A 19,577-nucleotide genomic window follows, 5' to 3' on the forward strand; every position below is an offset into this window, starting at 1 on the left:
GCTGCTTTTGCTGCCTTGTAGTTGACCTAGGACCTTAAGATTTTGCATGAACCGAACTTTGGCAGCCACATTACACGAGAAAAAGCGAGAAGTGGTAATTCGTAGTAAAAACCGCAGAAACCATAACGTTTTCAACATTTGTTTTCGAATTGACGTAACTGAAAATCTTCACATTGGACGCATTACACTCAGAAACGTTTACATTTATCGTCTGGCAACTAATGCCGCGTGCTGACGTTTGCGGTCGCACCACTCTGTACGAAGTAGAAGCTTCTAAATTGTTGCAGTCACCAAAAAAGAGGCACAGAAATTCAAGTTTTAGTTTTTGAAAATTCAGTTTTTGGCTGCTTTTGCTGGCTTGTAGTTGACCTAGGACCTTAAGATTTTGCATGAACCGAACTCTAGCAGCCACATTACACGAGAAAAAGCGAGAAGTGGTAATTCGTAGTAAAAACCGCAGAAAACGTAACGTTTTCTACATTGTTTTCGAAATGACGTAACTGAAAATCTGCACATTGGACGCATTACTCTCAGAAACATTTACATTTATCGTCTGGCAACTAATGCCGCGTGATGACGTTTGCGGTCGCTCCACTCTGTACGAAGTAGAAGCTTCTAAGTTGTTGCAGTCACCAAGATAGAGGCACAGAAATTCAAGTTTTAGTTTTTGAAAATTCAGTTTTTGGCTGCTTTTGCTGCCTTGTAGTTGACCTAGGACCTTAAGATTTTGCATGAACCGAACTCAGGCAGGCACATTACACGAGAAAAAGCGGGAAGTGGTAATTCGTAGTAAAAACCGCAGAAAACATAACGTTTTCAACATTTGTTTTCGAAATGACGTAACTGAAAATCCTCACATTGGACGCATTACTCTCAGAAACGTTTACATTTATCGTCTGGCAACTAATGCAGCGTGATGACGTTTGCGGTCGCACCACTCTGTACGAAGTAGAAGCTTCTAAGATGTTGCAGTCACCAAGAAAGAGGCACAGAAATTCAAGTTTTAGTTTTTGAAAATTCAGTTTTTGGCTGCTTTTGCTGCCTTGTAGTTGTCCTAGGACCTTAAGATTTTGCATGAACCGAACTCTGGCAGCCACATTACACGAGAAAAAGCGAGAAGTGGTATTTCGTAGTAAAAACCGCAGAAAACATAACGTTTTCAACATTTGTTTTCGAAATGACGTAACTGAAAATCTTCACATTGGACGCATTACTCTCAGAAACGTTTACATTTATCGTCTGGCAACTAATGCAGCGTGATGACGTTTGCGGTCGCACCACTCTGTACGAAGTAGAAGCTTCTAAGTTGTTGCAGTCACCAAGAAAGAGGCACAGAAATTCAAGTTTTAGTTTTTGAAAATTCAGTTTTTGGCTGCTTTTGCTGCCTTGTAGTTGACCTAGGACCTTAAGATTTTGCATGAACCGAACTCTGGCAGCCACATTACACGAGAAAAAGCGAGAAGTGATAATTCGTAGTAAAAACCGCAGAAAACATAACGTTTTATACATTTGTTTTCGAAATGACGTAACTGAAAGTCTTCACATTGGACGCATTACTCTCAGAAACGTTTACATTTATCGTCTGGCAACTAATGCGGCGTGATGACGTTTGCGGTCGCACCACTCTGTACGAAGTAGAAGCTTCTAAGTTGTTGCAGTCACGAAGAAAGAGGCACAGAAATTCAAGTTTTAGTTTTTGAAAATTCAGTTTTTGGCTGCTTTTGCTGCCTTGTAGTTGACCTAGGACCTTAAGATTTTGCATGAACCGAACTCTGGCAGCCACATTACACGAGAAAAAGCGAGAAGGGGTAATTCGTAGTAAAAACCGCAGGAAACATAACGTTTTCTACATTGTTTTCGAAATGACGTAACTGAAAATCTGCACATTGGACGCATTACTCTCAGAAACGTTTACATTTATCGTCTGGCAACTGATGCAGCGTGATGACGTTTGCGGTCGCACCACTCTGTACGAAGTAGAAGCTTCTAAGTTGTTGCAGTCACCAAGAAAGAGGCACAGAAATTCAAGTTTTAGTTTTTGAAAATTCAGTTTTTTTCTGCTTTTGCTGCCTTGTAGTTGACCTAGGACCTTAAGATTTTGCATGAACCGAACTCTGGCAGCCACATTACACGAGAAAAAGCGAGAAGTGGTAATTCGTAGTAAAAACCGCAGAAAACATAACGTTTTCAACATTTGTTTTCGAAATAACGTAACTGAAAATCTTCACATTGGACGCATTACTCTCAGAAACGTTTACATTTATCGTCTGGCAACTAATGTAGCGTGATGAAGTTTGCGGTTGCACCACTCTGTACGAAGTAGAAGCTTCTAAGTTGTTGCAGTCACCAAGAAAGAGGCACAGAAATTCAAGTTTTAGTTTTTGAAAATTCAGTTTTTGGCTGCTTTTGCTGCCTGGTTGTTGACCTAGGACCTTAAGATTTTGCATGAACCGAACTCTGGCAGCCACATTACACGAGAAAAAGCGAGAAGTGTTATTTCGTAGTAAAAACCGCAGAAAACATAACGTTTTCTACATTGTTTTCGTATCGACGTAACTGAAAATCTTCACATTGGACGCATTACTCTCAGAAACGTTTACATTTATCGTCTGGCAACTAATGCAGCGTGATGACGTTTGCGGTCGCACCACTCTGTACGAAGTAGAAGCTTCTAAGTTGTTGCAGTCACCAAGAAAGAGGCACAGAAATTCAAGTTTTAGTTTTTGAAAATTTAGTTTTTGGCTGCTTTTGCTGCCTTGTAGTTGACCTAGGACCCTAAGATTTTGCATGAACCGAACTCTGGCAGCCACATTACACGAGAAAAAGCGAGAAGTGGTAATTCGTAGTAAAAACCGCAGAAACCATAACGTTTTCAACATTTGTTTTCGAATTGACGTAACTGAAAATCTTCACATTGGACGCATTACACTCAGAAACGTTTACATTTATCGTCTGGCAACTAATGCCGCGTGCTGACGTTTGCGGTCGCACCACTCTGTACGAAGTAGAAGCTTCTAAATTGTTGCAGTCACCAAAAAAGAGGCACAGAAATTCAAGTTTTAGTTTTTGAAAATTCAGTTTTTGGCTGCTTTTGCTGCCTTGTAGTTGACCTAGGACCTTAAGATTTTGCATGAACCGAACTCTAGCAGCCACATTACACGAGAAAAAGCGAGAAGTGGTAATTCGTAGTAAAAACCGCAGAAAACGTAACGTTTTCTACATTGTTTTCGAAATGACGTAACTGAAAATCTGCACATTGGACGCATTACTCTCAGAAACGTTTACATTTATCGTCTGGCAACTAATGCAGCGTGATGACGTTTGCGGTCGCACCACTCTGTATGAAGTAGAAGCTTCTAAGTTGTTGCAGTCACCAAGTAAGAGGCACAGAAATTCAAGTTTTTGTTTTTGAAAATTCAGTTGTTGGCTGCTTTTGCTGCCTTGTAGTTGACCTAGGGCCTTACGATTTTGCATGAACCGAACTCTGGCAGCCACATTACACGAGAAAAAGCGAGAAGTGGTAATTCGTAGTAAAAACAGCAGAAAACATAACGTTTTCAACATTGTTTTCGTATCGACGTAACTGAAAATCTTCACATTGGACGCATTACTCTCAGAAACGTTTACATTTATCGTCTGGCAACTAATGCAGCGTGATGACGTTTGCGGTCGCACCACTCTGTACGAAGTAGAAGCTTCTAAGTTGTTGCAGTCACCAAGAAAGAGGCACAGAAATTCAAGTTTTAGTTTTTGAAAATTTAGTTTTTGGCTGCTTTTGCTGCCTTGTAGTTGACCTAGGACCTTAAGATTTTGCATGAACCGAACTGTGGCAGCCACATTACACGAGAAAAAGCGAGAAGTGGTAATTCGTAGTAAAAACCGCAGAAACCATAACGTTTTCAACATTTGTTTTCGAATTGACGTAACTGAAAATCTTCACATTTCACGCATTACACTCAGAAACGTTTACATTTATCGTCTGGCAACTAATGTCGCGTGCTGACGTTTGCGGTCGCACCACTCTGTACGAAGTAGAAGCTTCTAAGTTGTTGCAGTCACCAAGAAAGAGGCACAGAAATTCAAGTTTTAGTTTTTGAAAATTCAGTTTTTGGCTGCTTTTGCTGCCTTGTAGTTGACCTAGGACCTTAAAATTTTGCATGAACCGAACTCTAGCAGCCACATTACACGAGAAAAAGCGAGAAGTGGTAATTCGTAGTAAAAACCGCAGAAAACGTAACGTTTTCTACATTGTTTTCGAAATGACGTAACTGAAAATCTGCACATTGGACGCATTACTCTCAGAAACGTTTACATTGATCGTCTGGCAACTAATGCAGCGTAATGACGTTTGCGGTCGCACCACTCTGTACGAAGTAGAAGCTTCTAAGTTGTTGCAGTCACCAAGTAAGAGGCACAGAAATTCAAGTTTTAGTTTTTGAAAATTCAGTTTTTGGCTGCTTTTGCTGCCTTGTAGTTGACCTAGGACCTTAAGATTTTGCATGAACCGAACTCTGGCAGCCACATTACACGAGAAAAAGCGAGAAGTGGTAATTCGTAGTAAAAACCGCAGAAAACATAACGTTTTCAACATTTGTTTTCGAAATGACGTAACTGAAAATCTTCACATTGGACGCATTACTCTCAGAAACGTTTACATTTATCGTCTGGCAACTAATGCAGCGTGATGACGCTTGCGGTCGCACCACTCTGTACGAAGTAGAAGCTTCTAAGTTGTTGCAGTCACCAAGAAAGAGGCACAGAAATTCAAGTTTTAGTTTTTAAAAATTCAGTTTTTGGCTGCTTTTGCTGCCTTGTAGTTGACGTAGGACCTTAAGATTTTGCATGAACCGAACTCTGGCAGCCGCATTACACGAGAAAAAGCGAGAAGTGGTAATTCGTAGTAAAAACCGCAGAAAACATAACGTTTTCAACATTTGTTTTCGAAATGACGTAACTGAAAATCTTCACAATGGACGCATTACTCTCAGAAACGTTTACATTTATCGTCTGGCAACTAATGCAGCGTGATGACGTTTGCGGTCGCACCACTCTGTACGAAGTAGAAGCTTCTAAGTTGTTGCAGTCACCAAGAAAGAGGCACAGAAATTCAAGTTTTAGTTTTTGAAAATTCAGTTTTTGGCTGCTTTTGCTGCCTTGTAATTGACCTAAGACCTTAGGATTTTGCATGAACCGAACTCTGGCAGCCACATTACACGAGAAAAAGCGAGAAGTGGTAATTCTTAGTAAAAACCGCAGAAAACATAACGTTTTCAACATTTGTTTTCGAAATGACGTAACTGAAAATCTTCACATTGGACGCATTACTCTCAGAAACGTTTACATATATCGTCTGGCAACTAATGCAGCGTGATGACGTTTGCGGTCGCACCACTCTGTACGAAGTAGAAGCTTCTAAGTTGTTGCAGTCACCAAGAAAGAGGCACAGAAATTCAAGTTTTTGTTTTTGAAAATTCAGTTTTTGGGTGCTTTTGCTGCCTTGTAGTTGACCTAGGACCTTAAGATTTTGCATGAACCGAACTCTGGCAGCCACATTACACGAGAAAAAGCGAGAAGTGGCAATTCGTAGTAAAAACCGCAGAAAACATAACGTTTTCTACATTGTTTTCGAAATGACGTAACTGAAAATCTTCACATTGGACGCATTACTCTCAGAAACGTTTACATTTATCGTCTGGCAACTAATGCAGCGTGATGACGTTTGCGGTCGCACCACTCTGTACGAAGTAGAAGCTTCTAAGTTGTTGCAGTCACCAAGAAAGAGGCACAGAAATTCAAGTTTTAGTTTTTGAAAATTTAGTTTTTGGCTGCTTTTGCTGCCTTGTAGTTGACCTAGGACCTTAAGATTTTGCATGAACCGAACTCTGGCAGCCACATTACACGAGAAAAAGCGAGAAGTGGTAATTCGTAGTAAAAACCGCAGAAACCATAACGTTTTCAACATTTGTTTTCGAATTGACGTAACTGAAAATCTTCACATTTCACGCATTACACTCAGAAACGTTTACATTTATCGTCTGGCAACTAATGCCGCGTGCTGACGTTTGCGGTCGCACCACTCTGTACGAAGTAGAAGCTTCTAAATTGTTGCAGTCACCAAGAAAGAGGCACAGAAATTCAAGTTTTAGTTTTTGAAAATTCAGTTTTTGGCTGCTTTTGCTGCCTTGTAGTTGACCTAGGAACTTAAGATTTTGCATGAACCGAACTCTAGCAGCCACATTACACGAGAAAAAGCGAGAAGTGGTAATTCGTAGTAAAAACCGCAGAAAACGTAACGTTTTCTACATTGTTTTCGAAATGACGTAACTGAAAATCTGCACATTGGACGCATTACTCTCAGAAACGTTTACATTTATCGTCTGGCAACTAATGCAGCGTGATGACGTTTGCGGTCGCACCACTCTGTACGAAGTAGAACTTCTAAGTTGTTGCAGTCACCAAGTAAGAGGCACAGAAATTCAAGTTTTAGTTTTTGAAAATTCAGTTTTTGGCTGCTTTTGCTGCCTTGTAGTTGACCTAGGACCTTAAGATTTTGCATGAACCGAACTCTTGCAGCCACATTACACGAGAAAAAGCGAGAAGTGGTAATTCGTAGTAAAAACCGCAGAAAACATAACGTTTTCAACATTTGTTTTCGAAATGACGTAACTGAAAATCTTCACATTGGACGCATTACTCTCAGAAACGTTTACATTTATCGTCTGGCAACTAATGCAGCGTGATGACGCTTGCGGTCGCACCACTCTGTACGAAGTAGAAGCTTCTAAGTTGTTGCAGTCACCAAGAAAGAGGCACAGAAATTCAAGTTTTAGTTTTTAAAAATTCAGTTTTTGGCTGCTTTTGCTGCCTTGTAGTTGACCTAGGACCTTAAGATTTTGCATGAACCGAACTCTGGCAGCCGCATTACACGAGAAAAAGCGAGAAGTGGTAATTCGTAGTAAAAACCGCAGAAAACATAACGTTTTCAACATTTGTTTTCGAAATGACGTAACTGAAAATCTTCACAATGGACGCATTACTCTCAGAAACGTTTACATTTATCGTCTGGCAACTAATGCAGCGTGATGACGTTTGCGGTCGCACCACTCTGTACGAAGTAGAAGCTTCTAAGTTGTTGCAGTCACCAAGAAAGAGGCACAGAAATTCAAGTTTTAGTTTTTGAAAATTCAGTTTTTGGCTGCTTTTGCTGCCTTGTAATTGACCTAAGACCTTAGGATTCTGCATGAACCGCACTCTGGCAGCCACATTACACGAGAAAAAGCGAGATGTGGTAATTCTTAGTAAAAACCGCAGAAAACATAACGTTTTCAACATTTGTTTTCGAAATGACGTAACTGAAAATCTTCACATTGGACGCATTACTCTCAGAAACGTTTACATTTATCGTCTGGCAACTAATGTAGCGTGATGACGTTTGCGGTCGCACCACTTTGTACGAAGTAGAAGCTTCTAAGTTGTTGCAGTCACCAAGAAAGAGGCACAGAAATTCAAGTTTTAGTTTTTGAAAATTCAGTTTTTGGCTGCTTTTGCTGCCTTGTAGTTGACCTAGGACCTTAAGATTTTGCATGAACCGAACTCTGGCAGCCACATTACACGAGAAAAAGCGAGAAGTGGCAATTCGTAGTAAAAACCGCAGAAAACATAACGTTTTCTACATTGTTTTCGAAATGACGTAACTGAAAATCTTCACATTGGACGCATTACTCTCAGAAACGTTTACATTTATCGTCTGGCAACTAATGCAGCGTGATTACGTTTGCGGTCGCACCACTCTGTGCGATGTAGAAGTTTCTAAGTTGTTGCAGTCACCAAGAAAGCGGCACAGAAATTCCAGTTTTAGTTTTTGATAATTCAGTTTTTGGCTGCTTTTGCTGCCTTGTAGTTGACCTAGGACCTTAAGATTTTGCATGAACCGAACTCTAGCAGCCACATTACACGAGAAAAAGCGAGAAGTGGTAATTCGTAGTAAAAACCGCAGAAATCATAACGTTTTCAACATTTGTTTTCGTATCGACGTAACTGAAAATCTTCACATTAGACGCATTACTCTCAGAAACGTTTACATTTATCGTCTGGCAACTAATGCAGCGTGATGACGTTTGCGGTCGCACGACTCTGTACGAAGTAGAATCTTCTAAGTTGTTGCAGTCACCAAGAAAGAGGCACAGAAATTCAAGTTTTAGTTTTTGAAAATTCAGTTTTTGGCTGCTTTTGCTGCCTTGTAGTTGACCTAGGACCTTAAGATTTTGCATGAACCGAACTCTGGCAGCCAAATTACACGAGAAAAAGCGAGAAGTGGTAATTCGTAGTAAAAACCGCAGACACCATAACGTTTTCAACATTTGTTTTCGAAATGACGTAACTGAAAATCTTCACATTGGACGCATTACTCTCAGAAACGTTTACATTTATCGTCTGGCAACTAATGCCGCGTGATGACATTTGCGGTCGCACCACTCTGTACGAAGTAGAAGCTTCTAAGTTGTTGCAGTCACCAAGAAAGAGGCACAGAAATTCAAGTTTTAGTTTTTGAAAATTCAGTTTTTGGCTGCTTTTGCTGCCTTGTAGTTGACCTAGGACCTTAAGATTTTGCATGAACCGAACTCTAGCAGCCACATTACACGAGAAAAAGCGAGAAGTGGTAATTCGTAGTAAACACCGCAGAAAACATAACGTTTTCAACATTTGTTTTCGAAATGACGTAACTGAAAATCTTCACATTGGACGCATTACTCTCAGAAACGTTTACATTTATCGTCTGGCAACTAATGCAGCGTGATGACGTTTGCGGTCGCACCACTCTGTACGAAGTAGAAGCTTCTAAGTTGTTGCAGTCACCAAGAAAGAGGCACAGAAATTCAAGTTTTAGTTTTTGAAAATTTAGTTTTTGGCTGCTTTTGCTGCCTTGTAGTTGACCTAGGACCTTAAGATTTTGCATGAACCGAACTCTGGCAGCCACATTACACGAGAAAAAGCGAGAAGTGGTAATTCGTAGTAAAAACCGCAGAAACCATAACGTTTTCAACATTTGTTTTCGAATTGACGTAACTGAAAATCTTCACATTGGACGCATTACACTCAGAAACGTTTACATTTATCGTCTGGCAACTAATGCCGCGTGCTGACGTTTGCGGTCGCACCACTCTGTACGAAGTAGAAGCTTCTAAATTGTTGCAGTCACCAAGAAAGAGGCACAGAAATTCAAGTTTTAGTTTTTGAAAATTCAGTTTTTTGCTGCTTTTGCTGCCTTGTAGTTGACCTAGGACCTTAAGAGTTTGCATGAACCGAACTCTAGCAGCCACATTACACGAGAAAAAGCGAGAAGTATTAATTCGTAGTAAAAACCGCGGAAAACGTAACGTTTTCTACATTGTTTTCGAAATGACGTAACTGAAAATCTGCACATTGGACGCATTACTCTCAGAAACGTTTACATTTATCGTCTGGCAACTAATGCAGCGTGATGACGTTTGCGGTCGCACCACTCTGTACGAAGTAGAAGCTTCTAAGTTGTTGCAGTCACCAAGTAAGTGGCACAGAAATTCAAGTTTTAATTTTTGAAAATTCAGTTTTTGGCTGCTTTTGCTGCCTTGTAGTTGACCTAGGACCTTAAGATTTTGCATGAACCGAACTCTGTCAGCCACATTACACGAGAAAACGCGAGAAGTGGTAATTCGTAGTAAAAACCGCAGAAAACATAACGTTTTCAACATCTGTTTTCGAAATGACGTAACTGAAAATCTTCACATTGGACGCATTACTCTCAGAAACGTTTACATTTATCGTCTGGCAACTAATGCAGCGTGATTACGTTTGCGGTCGCACCACTCTGTGCGATGTAGAAGTTTCTAAGTTGTTGCAGTCACCAAGAAAGCGGAACAGAAATTCAAGTTTTAGTTTTTGATAATTCAGTTTTTGGCTGCTTTTGCTGCCTTGTAGTTGACCTAGGACCTTAAGATTTTGCATGAACCGAACTCTAGCAGCCATATTACACGAGAAAAAGCGAGAAGTGGTAATTCGTAGTAAAAACCGCAGAAATCATAACGTTTTCAACATTTGTTTTCGTATCGACGTAACTGAAAATCTTCACATTGGACGCATTACTCTCAGAAACGTTTACATTTATCGTCTGGCAACTAATGCAGCGTGATGACGTTTGCGGTCGCACCACTCTGTACGAAGTAGAAGCTTCTAAGTTGTTGCAGTCACCAAGAAAGAGGCACCGAAATTCAAGTTTTAGTTTTAAAAAATTCAGTTTTTGGCTGCTTTTGCTGCCTTGTAGTTGACCTAGGACCTTAAGATTTTGCATGAACCGAACTCTGGCAGCCACATTACACGATAAAAAGCGAGAAGTGGTAATTCGTAGTAAAAACAGCAGAAAACATAACGTTTTCAACATTGTTTTCGTATCGACGTAACTGAAAATCTTCACATTGGACGCATTACTCTCAGAAACGTTTACATTTATCGTCTGGCAACTAATGCAGCGTGATGACGTTTGCGGTCGCACCACTCTGTACGAAGTAGAAGCTTCTAAGTTGTTGCAGTCACCAAGAAAGAGGCACAGAAATTCAAGTTTTAGTTTTTGAAAATTTAGTTTTTGGCTGCTTTTGCTGCCTTGTAGTTGACCTAGGACCTTAAGATTTTGCATGAACCGAACTCTGGCAGCCACATTACACGAGAAAAAGCGAGAAGTGGTAATTCGTAGTAAAAACCGCAGAAACCATAACGTTTTCAACATTTGTTTTCGAATTGACGTAACTGAAAATCTTCACATTTCACGCATTACACTCAGAAACGTTTACATTTATCGTCTGGCAACTAATGCCGCGTGCTGACGTTTGCGGTCGCACCACTCTGTACGAAGTAGAAGCTTCTAAATTGTTGCAGTCACCAAGAAAGAGGCACAGAAATTCAAGTTTTAGTTTTTGAAAATTCAGTTTTTGGCTGCTTTTGCTGCCGTGTAGTTGACCTAGGACCTTAAGATTTTGCATGAACCGAACTCTAGCAGCCACATTACACGAGAAAAAGCGAGAAGTGGTAATTCGTAGTAAAAACCGCAGAAAACGTAACGTTTTCTACATTGTTTTCGAAATGACGTAACTGAAAATCTGCACATTGGACGCATTACTCTCAGAAACGTTTACATTGATCGTCTGGCAACTAATGCAGCGTGATGACGTTTGCGGTCGCACCACTCTGTACGAAGTAGATGCTTCTAAGTTGTTGCAGTCACCAAGTAAGAGGCACAGAAATTCAAGTTTTAGTTTTTGAAAATTCAGTTTTTGGCTGCTTTTGCTGCCTTGTAGTTGACCTACGACCTTAAGATTTTGCATGAACCGAACTCTGGCAGCCACATTACACGAGAAAAAGCGAGAAGTGGTAATTCGTAGTAAAAACCGCAGAAACCATAACGTTTTCAACATTTGTTTTCGAATTGACGTAACTGAAAATCTTCACATTGGACGCATTACACTCAGAAACGTTTACATTTATCGTCTGGCAACTAATGCCGCGTGATGACGTTTGCGGTCGCACCACTCTGTACGAAGTAGAAGCTTCTAAATTGTTGCAGTCACCAAGAAAGAGGCACAGAAATTCAAGTTTTAGTTTTTGAAAATTCAGTTTTTGGCTGCTTTTGCTGCCTTGTAGTTGACCTAGGACCTTAAGATTTTGCATGAACCGAGCTCTAGCAGCCACATTACACGAGAAAAAGCGAGAAGTGGTAATTCGTAGTAAAAACCGCAGAAAACGTAACGTTTTCTACATTGTTTTCGAAATGACGTAACTGAAAATCTGCACATTGGACGCATTACTCTCAGAAACGTTTACATTTATCGTCTGGCAACTAATGCAGCGTGATGACGTTTGCGGTCGCACCACTCTGTACGAAGTAGAAGCTTCTAAGTTGTTGCAGTCACCAAGTAAGAGGCACAGAAATTCAAGTTTTAGTTTTTGAAAATTCAGTTTTTGGCTGCTTTTGCTGCCTTGTAGTTGACCTAGGACCTTAAGATTTTGCATGAACCGAACTCTGGCAGCCACATTACACGAGAAAAAGCGAGAAGTGGTAATTCGTAGTAAAAACCGCAGAAAACATAACGTTTTCAACATTTGTTTTCGAAATGACGTAACTGAAAATCTTCACATTGGACGCATTACTCTCAGAAACGTTTACATTTATCGTCTGGCAACTAATGCAGCGTGATGACGCTTGCGGTCGCACCACTCTGTACGAAGTAGAAGCTTCTAAGTTGTTGCAGTCACCAAGAAAGAGGCACAGAAATTCAAGTTTTAGTTTTTAAAAATTCAGTTTTTGGCTGCTTTTGCTGCCTTGTAGTTGACCTAGGACCTTAAGATTTTGCATGAACCGAACTCTGGCAGCCGCATTACACGAGAAAAAGCGAGAAGTGGTAATTCGTAGTAAAAACCGCAGAAAACATAACGTTTTCAACATTTGTTTTCGAAATGACGTAACTGAAAATCTTCACATTGGACGCATTACTCTCAGAAACGTTTACATTTATCGTCTGGCAACTAATGCAGCGTGATGACGTTTGCGGTCGCACCACTCTGTACGAAGTAGAAGCTTCTAAGTTGTTGCAGTCACGAAGAAAGAGGCACAGAAACTCAAGTTTTAGTTTTTGAAAATTCAGTTTTTGGCTGCTTTTGCTGCCTTGTAGTTGACCTAGGACCTTAAGATTTTGCATGAACCGAACTCTGGCAGCCACATTACACGAGAAAAAGCGAGAAGTGGTAATTCGTAGTAAAAACCGCAGAAACCATAACGTTTTCAACATTTGTTTTCGAATTGACGTAACTGAAAATCTTCACATTTCACGCATTACACTCAGAAACGTTTACATTTATCGTCTGGCAACTAATGCCGCGTGCTGACGTTTGCGGTCGCACCACTCTGTACGAAGTAGAAGCTTCTAAATTGTTGCAGTCACCAAGAAAGAGGAACAGAAATTCAAGTTTTAGTTTTTGAAAATTCAGTTTTTGGCTGCTTTTGCTGCCTTGTAGTTGACCTAGGACCTTAAGATTTTGCATGAACCGAACTCTAGCAGCCACATTACACGAGAAAAAGCGAGAAGTGGTAATTCGTAGTAAAAACCGCAGAAAACGTAACGTTTTCTACATTGTTTTCGAAATGACGTAACTGAAAATCTGCACATTGGACGCATTACTCTCAGAAACGGTTACATTTATCGTCTGGCAACTAATGCAGCGTGATGACGTTTGCGGTCGCACCACTCTGTACGAAGTAGAAGCTTCTAAGTTGTTGCAGTCACCAAGTAAGAGGCACAGAAATTCAAGTTTTAGTTTTTGAAAATTCAGTTTTTGGCTGCTTTTGCTGCCTTGTAGTTGACCTAGGACCTTAAGATTTTGCATGAACCGAACTCTGGCAGCCACATTACACGAGAAAAAGCGAGAAGTGGTAATTCGTAGTAAAAACCGCAGAAAACATAACGTTTTCAACATTTGTTTTCGAAATGACGTAACTGAAAATCTTCACATTGGACGCATTACTCTCAGAAACGTTTACATTTATCGTCTGGCAACTAATGCAGCGTGATGACGCTTGCGGTCGCACCACTCTGTACGAAGTAGAAGCTTCTAAGTTGTTGCAGTCACCAAGAAAGAGGCACAGAAATTCAAGTTTTAGTTTTTAAAAATTCAGTTTTTGGCTGCTTTTGCTGCCTTGTAGTTGACCTAGGACCTTAAGATTTTGCATGAACCGAACTCTGGCAGCCGCATTACACGAGAAAAAGCGAGAAGTGGTAATTCGTAGTAAAAACCGCAGAAAACATAACGTTTTCAACATTTGTTTTCGAAATGACGTAACTGAAAATCTTCACAATGGACGCATTACTCTCAGAAACGTTTACATTTATCGTCTGGCAACTAATGCAGCGTGATGACGTTTGCGGTCGCACCACTCTGTACGAAGTAGAAGCTTCTAAGTTGTTGCAGTCACCAAGAAAGAGGCACAGAAATTCAAGTTTTAGTTTTTGAAAATTCAGTTTTTGGCTGCTTTTGCTGCCTTGTAATTGACCTAAGACCTTAGGATTTTGCATGAACCGAACTCTGGCAGCCACATTACACGAGAAAAAGCGAGAAGTGGTAATTCTTAGTAAAAACCGCAGAAAACATAACGTTTTCAACATTTGTTTTCGAAATGACGTAACTGAAAATCTTCACATTGCACGCATTACTCTCAGAAACGTTTACATTTATCGTCTGGCAACTAATGCAGCGTGATGACGTTTGCGGTCGCACCACTCTGTACGAAGTAGAAGCTTCTAAGTTGTTGCAGTCACCAAGAAAGAGGCACAGAAATTCAAGTTTTAGTTTTTGAAAATTCAGTTTTTGGCTGCTTTTGCTGCCTTGTAATTGACCTAAGACCTTAGAATTTTGCATGAACCGAACTCTGGCAGCCACATTACACGAGAAAAAGCGAGAAGTGGTAATTCTTAGTAAAAACCGCAGAAAACATAACGTTTTCAACATTTGTTTTCGAAATGACGTAACTGAAAATCTTCACATTGGACGCATTACTCTCAGAAACGTTTACATTTATCGTCTGGCAACTAATGCAGCGTGATGACGTTTGCGGTCGCACCACTCTGTACGAAGTAGAAGCTTCTAAGTTGTTGCAGTCACCAAGAAAGAGGCACAGAAATTCAAGTTTTAGTTTTTGAAAATTCAGTTTTTGGCTGCTTTTGCTGCCTTGTAGTTGACGTAGGACCTTAAGATTTTGCATGAACCGAACTCTGGCAGCCACATTACACGAGAAAAAGCGAGAAGTGGCAATTCGTAGTAAAAACCGCAGAAAACATAACGTTTTCTACATTGTTTTCGAAATGACGTAACTGAAAATCTTCACATTGGACGCATTACTCTCAGAAACGTTTACATTTATCGTCTGGCAACTAATGCAGCGTGATGACGTTTGCGGTCGCACCACTCTGTACGAAGTAGAAGCTTCTAAGTTGTTGCAGTCACCAAGTGAGAGGCACAGAAATTCAAGTTTTAGTTTTTGAAAATTCAGTTTTTGGCTGCTTTTGCTGCCTTGTAGTTGACCTAGGACCTTAAGATTTTGCATGAACCGAACTCTGGCAGCCACATTACACGAGAAAAAGCGAGAAGTGGTAATTCGTGGTAAAAACCGCAGACACCATAACGTTTTCAACATTTGTTTTCGAAATGACGTAACTGAAAACCTTCACATTGGACGCATTACTCTCAGAAACGTTTACATTTATCGTCTGGCAACTAATGCCGCGTGATGACATTTGCGGTCGAACCACTCTGTACGAAGTAGAAGCTTCTAAGTTGTTGCAGTCACCAAGAAAGAGGCACAGAAATTCAAGTTTCAGTTTTTGAAAATTCAGTTTTTGGCTGCTTTTGCTGCCTTGTAGTTGACCTAGGACCTTAAGATTTTGCATGAACCGAACTCTAGCAGCCACATTACACGAGAAAAAGCGAGAAGTGGTAATTAGTAGTAAACACCGCAGAAAACATAACGTTTTCAACATTTGTTTTCGAAATGACGTAACTGAAAATCTTCACATTGGACGCATTACTCTCAGAAACGTTTACATTTATCGTCTGGCAACTAATGCAGCGTGATGACGTTTGCGGTCGCACCACTCTGTACGAAGTAGAAGCTTCTAAGTTGTTGCAGTCACCAAGAAAGAGGCACAGAAACTCAAGTTTTAGTTTTTGAAAATTTAGTTTTTGGCTGCTTTTGCTGCCTTGTAGTTGACCTAGGATTTTAAGATTTTGCATGAACCGAACTCTGGCAGCCACATTACACGAGAAAAAGCGAGAAGTGGTAATTCGTAGTAAAAACCGCAGAAACCATAACGTTTTCAACATTTGTTTTCGAATTGACGTAACTGAAAATCTTCACATTGGACGCATTACACTCAGAAACGTTTACATTTATCGTCTGGCAACTAATGCCGCGTGCTGACGTTTGCGGTCGCACCACTCTGTACGAAGTAGAAGCTTCTAAATTGTTGCAGTCACCAAGAAAGAGGCACAGAAATTCAAGTTTTAGTTTTTGAAAATTCAGTTTTTGGCTGCTTTTGCTGCCTTGTAGTTGACCTAGGACCTTAAGAGTTTGCATGAACCGAACTCTAGCAGCCACATTGCACGAGAAAAAGCGAGAAGTATTAATTCGTAGTAAAAACCGCGGAAAACGTAACGTTTTCTACATTGTTTTCGAAATGACGTAACTGAAAATCTGCACATTGGACGCATTACTCTCAGAAACGTTTACATTTATCATCTGGCAACTAATGCAGCGTGATGACGTTTGCGGTCGCACCACTCTGTACGAAGTAGAAGCTTCTAAGTTGTTGCAGTCACCAAGTAAGTGGCACAGAAATTCAAGTTTTAATTTTTGAAAATTCAGTTTTTGGCTGCTTTTGCTGCCTTGTAGTTGACCTAGGACCTTAAGATTTTGCATGAACCGAACTCTGTCAGCCACATTACACGAGAAAAAGCGAGAAGTGGTAATTCGTAGTAAAAACCGCTGAAAACATAACGTTTTCAACATTTGTTTTCGAAATGACGTAACTGAAAATCTTCACATTGGACGCATTACTCTCAGAAACGTTTACATTTATCGACTGGCAACTAATGCAGCGTGATTACGTTTGCGGTCGCACCACTCTGTGCGATGTAGAAGTTTCTAAGTTGTTGCAGTCACCAAGAAAGAGGCACAGAAATTCAAGTTTTAGTTTTTGATAATTCAGTTTTTGGCAGCTTTTGCTGCCTTGTAGTTGACCTAGGACCTTAAGATTTTGCATGAACCGAACTCTAGCAGCCATATTACACGAGAAAAAGCGAGAAGTGGTAATTCGTAGTAAAAACCGCAGAAATCATAACGTTTTCAACATTTGTTTTCGTATCGACGTAACTGAAAATCTTCACATTGGACGCATTACTCTCAGAAACGTTTACATTTATCGTCTGGCAACTAATGCCGCGTGATGACGTTTACGGTCGCACTACTCTGTACGAAGTAGAAGCTTCTAAGTTGTTGCAGTCACCAAGAAAGAGGCACAGAAATTCAAGTTTTAGTTTTTGAAAATTCAGTTCTTGGCTGCTTTTGCTGCCTTGTAGTTGACCTAGGACCTTAAGATTTTGCGTGAACCGAACTCTGGCAGCCACATTACACGAGAAAAAGCGAGAAGTGGTAATTCGTAGTAAAAACCGCAGAAAACATAACGTTCTCAACATTTGTTTTCGAAATGACGTAACTGAAAATCTTCACATTCGACGCATTACTCTCAGAAACGTTTACATTTATCGTCTGGCAACTAATGCAGCGTGATGAATTTTGCGGTCGCACCACTCTGTACGAAGTAGAAGCTTCTAAGTTGTTGCAGTCACCAAGAAAGAGGCACAGAAATTCAAGTTTTAGTTTTTGAAAATTCAGTTTTTGGCTGCTTTTGCTGCCTGGTTGTTGACCTAGGACCTTAAGATATTGCATGAACCGAACTCTGGCAGCCACATTACACGAGAAAAAGCGAGAAGTGGTAATTCGTAGTAAAAACCGCAGAAAACATAACGTTTTCAACATTTGTTTTCGTATCGACGTAACTGAAAATCTTCACATTGGACGCATTACTCTCAGAAACGTTTACATTTATCGTCTGGCAACTAATGCCGCGTGATGACGTTTACGGTCGCACTACTCTGTACGAAGTAGAAGCTTCTAAGTTGTTGCAGTCACCAAGAAAGAGGCACAGAAATTCAAGTTTTAGTTTTTGAAAATTCAGTTCTTGGCTGCTTTTGCTGCCTTGTAGTTGACCTAGGACCTTAAGATTTTGCGTGAACCGAACTCTGGCAGCCACATTACACGAGAAAAAGCGAGAAGTGGTAATTCGTAGTAAAAACCGCAGAAAACATAACGTTCTCAACATTTGTTTTCGAAATGACGTAACTGAAAATCTTCACATTCGACGCATTACTCTCAGAAACGTTTACATTTATCGTCTGGCAACTAATGCAGCGTGATGAATTTTGCGGTCGCACCACTCTGTACGAAGTAGAAGCTTCTAAGTTGTTGCAGTCACCAAGAAAGAGGCACAGAAATTCAAGTTTTAGTTTTTGAAAATTCAGTTTTTGGCTGCTTTTGCTGCCTGGTTGTTGACCTAGGACCTTAAGATATTGCATGAACCGAACTCTGGCAGCCACATTACACGAGAAAAAGCGAGAAGTGGTAATTCGTAGGAAAAACCGCAGAAAACATAACGTTTTCAACATTTGTTTTCGTATCGACGTAACTGAAAATCTTCACATTGGACGCATTACTCTCAGAAACGTTTACATTTATCGTCTGGCAACTAATGCAGCGTGATTACGTTTGCGGTCGCACCACTCTGTGCGAAGTAGAAGCTTCTAAGTTGTTGCAGTCACCAAGAAAGAGGCACAGAAATTCAAGTTTTAGTTTTTGATAATTCCGTTTTTGGCTGCTTTTGCTGCCTTGTAGTTGACCTAGGACCTTAAGATTTTGCATGAACCGAACTCTAGCAGCCACATTACACGAGAAAAAGCGAGAAGTGGTAATTCGTAGTAAAAACCGCAGAAAACATAACGTTTTCAACATTTGTCTTCGTATCGACGTAACTGAAAATCTTCACATTGGACGCATTACTCTCAGAAACGTTTACATTTATCGTCTGGCAACTAATGCAGCGTGATGACGTTTGCGGTCGCACCACTCTGTACGAAGTAGAAGCTTCTAAGTTGTTGCAGTCACCAAGAAAGAGGCACAGAAATTCAAGTTTTAGTTTTTGAAAATTCAGGTTTTGGCTGCTTTTGCAGCCTTGTAGTTGACCTAGGACCTTAAGATTTTGCATGAACCGAACTCTAGCAGCCACATTACACGAGAAAAAGCGAGAAGTGGTAATTCGTAGTAAAAACCGCAAAAAACATAACTTTTCTACATTGTTTTCGAATTGACGTAACTGAAAATCTTCACATTGGACGCATTACTCTCAGAAACGTTTACATTTATCGTCTGGCAACTAATGCAGCGTGATTACGTTTGCGGTCGCACCACTCTGTACGAAGTAGTAGCTTCTAAGTTGTTGCAGTCACCAAGAAAGAGGCACAGAAATTCAAGTTTTAGTTTTTGATAATTCAGTTTTTGGCTGCTTTTGCTGCCTTGTAGTTGACCTAGGACCTTAAGATTTTGCATGAACCGAACTCCAGCAGCCACATTACACGAGAAAAAGTGAGAAGTGGTAATTCGTAGTAAAAACCGCAGAAAACATAACGTTTTCAACATTTGTTTTCGTATCGACGTAACTGAAACTCTTCACATTGGACGCATTACTCTCAGAAACGTTTACATTTATCGTCTGGCAACTAATGCAGCGTGATGACGTTTGCGGTCGCACCACTCCGTACGAAGTAGAAGCTTCTAAGTTGTTGCAGTCACCAAGAAAGAGGCACAGAAATTCAAGTTTTAGTTTTTGAAAATTCAGTTTTTGGCTGCTTTTGCTGCCTTGTAGTTGACCTAGGACCTTAAGATTTTG

This window comes from Schistocerca serialis, chromosome 12, assembly GCF_023864345.2.
Source record: "Schistocerca serialis cubense isolate TAMUIC-IGC-003099 chromosome 12, iqSchSeri2.2, whole genome shotgun sequence".
NCBI lineage: Eukaryota > Metazoa > Arthropoda > Insecta > Orthoptera > Acrididae > Schistocerca > Schistocerca serialis.